Source organism: Clupea harengus, unplaced genomic scaffold (assembly GCF_900700415.2).
Source record: "Clupea harengus unplaced genomic scaffold, Ch_v2.0.2, whole genome shotgun sequence".
NCBI classification, from domain to species: domain Eukaryota; kingdom Metazoa; phylum Chordata; class Actinopteri; order Clupeiformes; family Clupeidae; genus Clupea; species Clupea harengus.
In genome coordinates, this window is record NW_024879628.1 from 340 (window position 1) to 12500 (window position 12161).

Sequence of the window (12161 nt, forward strand, 5' to 3'; positions counted from 1 at the left end):
CCAGGGATTGTGGGTTCGAGTCCCATCTGGGGTGAGATAAAGCACAGTGGCGCAGCGGAAGCGTGCAGGCAGAAAGCCTGGCTCTCATATTTTTCCAGGATATATTTCTACAATGAGAGCCCTGGAGCCAACAGCAAGACTGCAGGGAGGAAGAGCAGAGTGGCGCAGCGGAAACGTCCTGGGCCCCTAACCCAGAGGTCGATGGATCGAAACCATCCTCTGCTAGGCAAGCCCCGACAGCTGAAAATGCAATGAACCCAGGGATTGTGGGTTCGAGTCCCATCTGGGGTGAGATAAAGCAGAGTGGCGCAGCGGAAGCGTGCTGGGCTCATAACCCAGAGGTCGATGGATCGAAACCATCCACTCTTTGAGTGCCACTCCAGTATAGTTGCCTTTCACAAAACACAGACTGAAACCAGGATGAGAAGTACGGCATGAGGTTTTCAGTGGGCAACACGTAGCCAATTTCATACCCAACCACGTACCCCCTTTAGATTGTCTCGATCTTCTCAGCCTTTTTTTTTTGTCAAATCTAGCTTGCAATTAAATAGACACCAAACAGCAGAAAGCCTGGCTCTCATATTTTTCCAGGATATATTTCTGCAGTTTAGATACATGATGATAACATGTTTAGTGTTACGTGATAATAAGATGTTTAATGTTTAGATACATGATGATAAGATGTTTAATGTTTAGATACATGTAGTATATGATGATAAGATGTTTCATGTTTTGATACATGTAGTATATGATGATAAGATGTTTCATGTTTAGATACATGATGATAAGATGTTTAATGTTTAGATTCATGTAGTATATGATGATAAGATGTTTAATGTTTAGAAACATGTAGTATATGATGATAAGATGTTTAATGTTTAGATACATGTAGTATATGATGATAACATGTTTAATGTTTAGATACATGTAGTACATGATGATAACATGTTTAATGTTTAGATACATGATGATAAGATGTTTAATGTTTAGATACAGGATGATAAGATGTTTAATGTTTAGATACATGATAAGATGTTTAATGTTTAGATACATGTAGTATATGATGATGAGATGTTTAATGTTTAGATACATGATAAGATGTTTAATGTTTAGATACATGATGATAAGATGTTTAATGTTTAGATAAATGTAGTATATGATGATAAGATGTTTCATGTTTTGATACATGTAGTATATGATAAGATGTTTCATGTTTTGATACATGTAGTATATGATGATAAGATGTTTCATGTTTAGATACATGTAGTATATGATGATAAGATGTTTAATGTTTAGAAACATGTATTACATGATGATAACATGTTTAATGTTTAGATACGTGATAATAAGATGTTTAGATACATGATAAGTTGTTTAATGTTTAGACACATGATGATAAGATGTTTAATGTTTAGATACATGTAGTATATGATGATAAGATGTTTCATGTTTTGATACATGTAGTATATGATGATAAGATGTTTCATGTTTTGATACATGTAGTATATGATGATAAGATGCTTAATGTTTAGATACGTGATAATAAGATGTTTAATGTTTAGATACATGATAAGATGTTTAATGTTTAGATACAGGATGATAAGATGTTTAATGTTTAGATACATGATAAGATGTTTAATGTTTAGATACATGTAGTATATGATGATCAGATGTTTAATGTTTAGATACATGATAATTTGTTTAATGTTTAGATACATGATGATAAGATGTTTAATGTTTAGATACATGTAGTATATGATGATGACATGTTTCATGTTTTGATACATGTAGTATATGATGATGAGAAGTTTAATGTTTAGATACATGTAGTACTTGATGATAACATGTTTAATGTTTAGATACGTGATAATAAGATGTTTAATGTTTAGATACATGATGATAAGATGTTTAATGTTTAGAAACAGGATGATAAGATGTTTAATGTTTAGATACATGATGATAAGATGTTTAATGTTTAGATACATGTAGTATATGATGATAAGATGTTTCATGTTTTGATACATGTAGTATATGATGATAAGATGTTTCATGTTTAGATACATGATAAGATGTTTAATGTTTAGATACATGTAGTATATGATGATAAGATGTTTAATGTTTAGATACATGATGATAAGATGTTTAATGTTTAGATACATGTAGTAAATGATGATAAGATGTTTCATGTTTTGATACATGTAGTATATGATGATAAGATGTTTCATGTTTAGATACATGATGATAAGATGTTTAATGTTTAGATTCATGTAGTATATGATGATAAGATGTTTAATGTTTAGAAACATGTAGTATATGATGATAAGATGTTTAATGTTTAGATACATGTAGTATATGATGATAACATGTTTAATGTTTAGATACATGTAGTACATGATGATAACATGTTTAATGTTTAGATACATGATGATAAGATGTTTAATGTTTAGATACAGGATGATAAGATGTTTAATGTTTAGATACATGATAAGATGTTTAATGTTTAGATACATGTAGTATATGATGATAAGATGTTTAATGTTTAGATACATGATAAGATGTTTAATGTTTAGATACATGATAAGATGTTTAATTTTTAGATACATGATAAGATGTTTAATGTTTAGATACATGTAGTATATGATGATAAGATGATTCATGTTTTGATACATGTAGTATATGATGATAAGATGTTTCATGTTTAGATACATGATGATAAGATGTTTAATGTTTAGATACATGTAGTATATGATGATAAGATGTTTCAAGTTTAGATACATGATGATAAGATGTTTAATGTTTAAATACATGTAGTATATGATGATAAGATGTTTAATGTTTAGAAACATGTAGTATATGATGATAAGATGTTTAATGTTTAGATACATGATAATATGTTTAATCTTTAGATACATGATGATAAGATGTTTAATGTTTAGATACATGTAGTATATGATGATAAGATGTTTAATGTTTAGAAACATGTAGTATATGATAAGATGTTTCATGTTTAGATACATGATGATAAGATATTTAATGTTTAGATACATGTAGTATATGATGATAAGATGTTTAATGTTTAGATACGTGATAATAAGATGTTTAATGTTTAGATACATGATGATAAGATGTTTAATGTTTAGATACAGGATGATAAGATGTTTAATGTTTAGATACATGTAGTATATGATGATAAGATGTTTCATGTTTAGATACATGATGATAAGATGTTTAATGTTTAGATACATGTAGTATATGATGATAAGATGTTTCATGTTTAGATACATGATGATAATATGTTTAATGTTTAGATACATGTAGTATATGATGATAAGATGTTTCATGTTTTGATACATGTAGTATATGATGATAAGATGTTTCAGGTTTAGATACATGATAATAAGATGTTTAATGTTTAGATACATGATGATAAGATGTTTAATGTTTAGATACAGGATGATAAGATGTTTAATGTTTAGATACATGATAAGATGTTTAATGTTTAGATACATGATAACATGTTTAATGTTACCTGATAATAAGATGTTTAATGTTTAGATACATGATGATGAGATGTTTAATGTTTAGAAACATGTAGTACATGATGATAAGATGTTTCATGTTTAGATACATGATGATGAGATGTTTAATGTTTAGATACATGTAGTATATGATGATAAGATGTTTAATGTTTAGATACATGATGATAAGATGTTTAATGTTACGTTATAATAAGATGTTTAATGTTTAGATACATGATGATAAGATGTTTAATGTTTAGATAAATGTAGTATATGATGATAAGATGTTTCATGTTTTGATACATTTAGTATATGATGATAAGATGTTTCATGTTTAGATACATGATAAGATGTTTAATGTTTAGATACATGATGATAAGATGTTTAATGTTTAGATACATGTAGTACATGATGATAACATGTTTAATGTTTAGATACGTGATAAGATGTTTAATGTTTAGATACATGATGATAAGATGTTTAATGTTTAGATACATGTAGTATATGATGATAAGATGTTTCATGTTTTGATACATGTAGTATATGATGATAAGATGTTTCATGTTTAGATACATGTAGTATATGATGATAAGATGTTTCATGATGAGATGTTTAATGTTTAGATACATGATAAGATGTTCAATGTTTAGATACATGATGATAAGATGTTTAATGTTTAGATACATGTAGTATATGATGATAAGATGTTTAATATTTAGATACATGTAGTATATGATCATAAGATGTTTCATGTTTTGATACATGTAGTATATGATGATAAGATGTTCATTATTTAGACACATGTAGTATATGATGATAAGATGTTTAATGTTTAGATACATGATGATAACATGTTTAATGTTACGTTATAATAAGATGTTTAATGTTTAGATACATGACAATAAGATGTTTAATGTTTAGATACATGTAGTATATGATGATAAGATGTTTAATGTTTAGATACATGTAGTATATGATGATAAGATGTTTCATGTTTAGATACATGATGATAAGATGTTTAATGTTTAGATACATGTAGTATATGATGATTAGATGTTTAATGTTTAGAAACATGTAGTATATGATGATAAGATGTTTAATGTTTAGATACATGTAGTATATGATGATAACATGTTTAATGTTTAGATACATGTAGTACATGATGATAACATGTTTAATGTTTAGATACATGATGATAAGATGTTTAATGTTTAGATACAGGATGATAAGATGTTTAATGTTTAGATAAATGATGAGATGTTTAATGTTTAGATACATGTAGTATATGATGATAAGATGTTTAATGTTGAGATACTTGATGATAAGATGTTTAATATTTAGATACATGTAGTATATGATGATAAGATGTTTCATGTTTAGATACATGATGATAAGATGTTTCATGTTTTGATACATGTAGTATATGATGATAAGATGTTTCATGTTTAGATACATGATAAGATGTTTAATGTTTAGATACATGTAGTATATGATGATAAGAAGTTTCATGATTAGATACATGATGATAAGATGTTTAATGTTTAGATACATGTAGTATATGATAAGATGTTTAATGTTTAGAAACATGTAGTATATGATGATAAGATGTTTAATGTTTAGATACATGTAGTATATGATAACATGTTTAATGTTTAGATACGTGATAATAAGATGTTTAATGTTTAGATACATGATGATAAGATGTTTAATATTTAGATACAGGATGATAAGATGTTTAATGTTTAGATACATGATGATAACATGTTTAATGTTACTTGATAATAAGATGTTTAATGTTTAGATACATGATGATAAGATGTTTAATGTTTAGATACATGTAGTATATGATGATAAGATGTTTCATGTTTTGATACATGTAGTATATGATGATAAGATGTTTAATGTTTAGATAAATGATAAGATGTTTAATGTTTAGATACATGATGATAAGATGTTTAATGTTTAGATACATGTAGTATATGATGAGAACATGTTTAATGTTTAGATACGTGTAGTATATGATAAGATGTTTAATGTTTAGATACATGATGATAAGATGTTTAATGTTTAGAAACATTTAGTATATGATGATAAGATGTTTAATGTTTAGATACATGTAGTACATGATAACATGTTTAATGTTTAGATACGTGATAATAAGATGTTTAATGTTTAGATACATGATGATAAGATGTTTAATGTTTAGATACAGGATGATAAGAAATGTTTAATGTTTAGATAAATGATGAGATGTTTAATGTTTAGATACATGTAGTATATGATGATAAGATGTTTAATGTTTAAATACTTGATGATAAGATGTTTAATATTTAGATACATGTAGTATATGATGATAAGATGTTTCATGTTTAGTTACATGATAAGATGTTTCATGTTTTGATACATGTAGTATATGATGATTAGATGTTTCATGTTTAGATACATGATGAGATGTTTAATGTTTAGATACATGTAGTATATGATGATAAGAAGTTTCATGATTAGATACATGATGATAAGATGTTTAATGTTTAGATACATGTAGTATATGATAAGATGTTTAATGTTTAGATACATGTAGTATATGATTACATGTTTAATGTTTAGATACGTGATAATAAGATGTTTAATGTTTAGATACATGATGATAAGATGTTTAATATTTAGATACAGGACGATAAGATGTTTAATGTTTAGATACATGTAGTATATGATGATAACATGTTTAATGTTTAGATACATGTAGTACATGATAACATGTTTAATGTTTAGATACGTGATAATAAGATGTTTAATGTTTAGATACATGATGATAAGATGTTTAATGTTTAGATACAGGATGATAAGATGTTTAATGCATGTAGTATATGATGATAAGAAGTTTCATGATTAGATGCATGATGATAAGATGTTTAATGTTTAGATAAATGATAAGATGTTTAATGTTAAGATACATGTAGTATATGATGATAAGATGTTTCATGTTTAGATACATGATGATAAGATGTTTAATGTTCAGATACATGTAGTATATGATGATAACATGTTTAATGTTTAGATACATGTAGTACATGATAACATGTTTAATGTTTAGATACGTGATAATAAGATGTTTAATGTTTAGATACATGATGATAAGATGTTTAATATTTAGATACAGGATGATAAGATGTTTAATGTTTAGATACATGATGATAACATGTTTAATGTTACCTGATAATAAGATGTTTAATGTTTAGATACAATGATGATAAGATGTTTAATGTTTTATATACATGTAGTATATGATTGATAAGATGTTTCATGTTTTGATACATGTAGTATATGATGATAAGATGTTTCATGTTTAGATACATGATGATAAGATGTTTAATGTTTAGATACATGATGATAAGATGTTTAATGTTTAGATACATGTATATATGATGAGAACATGTTTAATGTTTAGATACGTGTAGTATATGATAAGATGTTTAATGTTTAGATACATGATGATAAGATGTTTAATGTTTAGAAACATTTAGTATATGATGATGAGATGTTTAATGTTTAGATACATGTAGTATATGATGAGAACATGTTTAATGTTTAGATACGTGTAGTATATGATGATAAGATGTTTAATGTTTAGATACATGTAGTATATGATGAGAACATGTTTAATGTTTAGATACGTGTAGTATATGATGATAAGATGTTTAATGTTTAGATACATGTAGTACATGATAACATGTTTAATGTTTAGATACGTGATAATAAGATGTTTAATGTTTAGATACATGATGATAAGATGTTTAATGTTTAGATACAGGCTGATAAGATGTTTAATGTTTAGATAAATGATAAGATGTTTAATGTTAAGATACATGTAGTATATGATGATAAGATGTTTCATGTTTAGATACATGATGATAAGATGTTTAATGTTTAGAAACATTTAGTATATATTTGATAAAGATGTTTAATGTAGATACATGTAGTTATATGATGATAACATGTTTAATGTTTAGATACATGTAGTACATGATTAGATGTTTATACTGGTATTATTGATAAGGATGGTTGTTTGGATACCTATTTAATGATGATAAGATGTTTCATGTTAGATACCATGATAAGATGTTTAATGTTTAAGATAACATGTGATAAGATGTTTAAATGTTTAGATACATGTAGTATAATCATGATAAGATGTTTTCAATGTTTTGATACATGTAGTATATGATAAGATGTTTCATGTTTAGATACATGATAAGATGTTTAATGTTTAGATACATGATAAGATGTTTGATGTTTAGATACATGTAGTATATGATGATAACATGTTTAATGTTTTGATACATGTAGTATATGATAAGATGTTTCATGTTTAGAAACATGTAGTATATGATGATAAGAATGAGAAATATGAGAAAAATATGAGAGCCAGGCTTTCTGCTGTTTGGTGTCTATTTAATTGCAAGCTAGATTTGACCAAAAAAAAAGGCTGAGAAGATCGAGAAAATCTAAAGGGGGTACGTGGTTGGGTATGAAATTGGCTACGTGTTGCCCACTGAAAACCTCATGCCGTACTTCTCATCCTGGTTTCAGACTGTGTTTTGTGAAAGGCAACTATACTGGAGTGGCACTCAAAGAGGGACTAGCAGAGGATGGTTTTGATCCATCGACCTCTGGTTTATGGGCCCAGCACGCTTCCGCTGCGGCACTCTGCTTTATCTCACCCCAGATGGGACTCGAACCCACAATCCCTGGGTTCATTGCATTTTCAGCTGTCGGGGCTTGCCTAGCAGAGGATGGTTTTCGATCAATCGACCTCTGGGTTATGGGCCCAGCACTCTTCCGCTGCGCCACTCTGCTCTTCCTCCCTGCAGTCCTGCTGTTGGCTCCAGGGCTCTCAATGCAGAAATATATCCTGGAAAAATATGAGCCAGGCTTTCTGCTGTTTGGTGTCTATTTAATTGCAAGCTAGATTTGACCAAAAAAAAAGGCTGAGAAGATCGAGACAATCTAAAGGGGGTACGTGGTTGGGTATGATATTGGCTACGTGTTGCCCACTGAAAACCTCATGCCGTACTTCTCATCCTGGTTTCAGACTGCGTTTTGTGAAAGGCAACTATACTGGAGTGGCACTTAAAGAGGGACTAGCAGAGGATGGTTTCGATCCATCGACCTCTGGGTTATGGGCCCAGCATGCTTCCGCTGCGCCACTCTGCTTTATCTCACCCCAGATGGGACTCGAACACACAATCCCTGGGTTCATTGCATTTTCAGCTGTCGGGGCTTGCCTAGCAGAGGATGGTTTCGATCCATCGACCTCTGGGTTATGGGCCCAGCACGCATCCGCTGCGCCACTCTGCTCTTCCTCCCTGCAGTCTTGCTGTTGGCTCCAGGGCTCTCATTGCAGAAATATATCCTGGAAAAAATATGAGAGCCAGGCTTTTTGCTGTTTGGTGTCTATTTAATTGCAAGCTAGATTTGACCAAAAAAAAAGGCTGAGAAGATCGAGACAATCTAAAGGGGGTACGTGGTTGGGTATGAAATTGGCTACGTGTTGCCCACTGAAAACCTCATGCCGTACTTCTCATCCTGGTTTCAGACTGTGTTTTGTGAAAGGCAACTATACTGGAGTGGCACTCAAAGAGGGACTAGCAGAGGATGGTTTTGATCCATCGACCTCTGGGTTATGGGCCCAGCACGCTTCCGCTGCGGCACTCTGCTTTATCTCACCCCAGATGGGACTCGAACCCACAATCCCTGGGTTCATTGCATTTTCAGCTGTCGGGGCTTGCCTAGCAGAGGATGGTTTCGATCAATCGACCTCTGGGTTATGGGCCCAGCACTCTTCCGCTGCGCCACTCTGCTCTTCCTCCCTGCAGTCCTGCTGTTGGCTCCAGGGCTCTCAATGCAGAAATATATCCTGGAAAAATATGAGCCAGGCTTTCTGCTGTTTGGTGTCTATTTAATTGCAAGCTAGATTTGACCAAAAAAAAAGGCTGAGAAGATCGAGACAATCTAAAGGGGGTACGTGGTTGGGTATGAAATTGGCTACGTGTTGCCCACTGAAAACCTCATGCCGTACTTCTCATCCTGGTTTCAGACTGCGTTTTGTGAAAGGCAACTATACTGGAGTGGCACTTAAAGAGGGACTAGCAGAGGATGGTTTCGATCCATCGACCTCTGGGTTATGGGCCCAGCACGCTTCCGCTGCGCCACTCTGCTTTATCTCACCCCAGATGGGACTCGAACCCACAATCCCTGGGTTCATTGCATTTTCAGCTGTCGGGGCTTGCCTAGCAGAGGATGGTTTCGATCCATCGACCTCTGGGTTATGGGCCCAGCACGCTTCCGCTGCGCCACTCTGCTCTTCCTCCCTGCAGTCTTGCTGTTGGCTCCAGGGCTCTCATTGCAGAAATATATCCTGGAAAAAATATGAGAGCCAGGCTTTTTGCTGTTTGGTGTCTTTTTAATTGCAAGCTAGATTTGACCAAAAAAAAGGGCTGAGAAGATCGAGACAATCTAAAGGGGGTACGTGGTTGGGTATGAAATTGGCTACGTGTTGCCCACTGAAAACCTCATGCCGTACTTCTCATCCTGGTTTCAGACTGCGTTTTTTGAAAGGCAACTATACTGGAGTGGCACTTAAAGAGGGACTAGCAGAGGATGGTTTCGATCCATCGGCCTCTGGGTTATGGGACCAGCACTCTTCCGCTGCGCCACTCTGCTCTTCCTCCCTGCAGTCTTGCTGTTGGCTCCAGGGCTCTCAATGCAGAAATATATCCTGAAAAATATGAGCCAGGCTTTCTGCTGTTTGGTGTCTATTTAATTGCAAGCTAGATTTGACCAAAAAAAAAGGCTGAGAAGATCGAGAAAATCTAAAGGGGGTACGTGGTTGGGTATGAAATTGGCTACGTGTTGCCCACTGAAAACCTCATGCCGTACTTCTCATCCTGGTTTCAGACTGCGTTTTGTGAAAGGCAACTATACTGGAGTGGCACTTAAAGAGGGACTAGCAGAGGATGGTTTCGATCCATCGACCTCTGGGTTATGGGCCCAGCACGCTTCCGCTGCGCCACTCTGCTTTATCTCACCCCAGATGGGACTCGAACCCACAATCCCTGGGTTCATTGCATTTTCAGCTGTCGGGGCTTGCCTAGCAGAGGATGGTTTCGATCCATCGACCTCTGGGTTATGGGCCCAGCACGCTTCCGCTGCGCCACTCTGCTCTTCCTCCCTGCAGTCTTGCTGTTGGCTCCAGGGCTCTCATTGCAGAAATATATCCTGGAAAAAATATGAGAGCCAGGCTTTTTGCTGTTTGGTGTCTATTTAATTGCAAGCTAGATTTGACCAAAAAAAAGGCTGAGAAGATCGAGACAATCTAAAGGGGGTACGTGGTTGGGTATGAAATTGGCTACGTGTTGCCCACTGAAAACCTCATGCCGTACTTCTCATCCTGGTTTCAGACTGCGTTTTTTGAAAGGCAACTATACTGGAGTGGCACTTAAAGAGGGACTAGCAGAGGATGGTTTTGATCCATCGACCTCTGGGTTATGGGCCCAGCACGCTTCCCCTGCGCCACTCTGCTTTATCTCAACCCAGATGGGACTCGAACCCACAATCCCTGGCTTAGGAGGCCAGTGCCTTATCCATTAGGCCACTGGGGCTAGTCTGCTGACTATCAGCCTCAGCCTCAGCCTCATCAATATAGTGAACTAGGGAAATATTTTCAATGTTGACAAAAGCAGTTCCCTGCATTTTCAGCTATCAGGGCTTGCATAGCAGAGGATGGTTTCGATGACTCGACCTCTGGGTTATGGGCCCAGCACGCTTCCGCTGCCCCACTCTACTTTATCTCAACCCAGATGGGACTCGAACCCACAATCCCTGGGTTCATTGAATTTTCAGCTGTCGGGGCTTGCCTAGCAGAGGATGGTTTCGATCCATCGACCTCTGGGTTATGGGCCCAGCACGCTTCCGCTGCGCCACTCTGCTCTTCCTCCCTGCAGTCTTGCTGTTGGCTCCAGGGCTCTCATTGCAGAAAAAAATAACCTGGAAAAATATGAGAGCCAGGCTTTCTGCTGTTTGGTGTCTATTTAATTGCAAGCTAGATTTGACAAAAAAAAAAGGCTGAGAAGATCAAGAAAATCTAAAGGGGGTACGTGGTTGGGTATGAAATTGGCTACGTGTTGCCCACTGAAAACCTCATGCCGTACTTCTCATCCTGGTTTCAGAATGTGTTTTGTGAAAGAAAACTATACTGGAGTGGCACTCAAAGAGGGACTAGCAGAGGATGGTTTTGATCCATCGACCTCTGGGTTATGGGCCCAGCACGCTTCCGCTGCCCCACTCTACTTTATCTCACCCCAGATGGGACTCGAACCCACAATCCCTGGGTTCATTGAATTTTCAGCTGTCTGGGCTTGCCTAGCAGAGGATGGTTTCGATCCATCGACCTCTGGGTTATGGGCCCAGCACGCTTCCGCTGCGCCACTCTGCTCTTCCTCCCTGCAGTCTTGCTGTTGGCTCCAGGGCTCTCATTGCAAAAAATATATCCTGGAAAAATATGAGAGCCAGGCTTTCTGCTGTTTGGTGTCTATTTAATTGCAAGCTAGATTTGACCAAAAAAAAAGGCTGAGAAGATCGAGA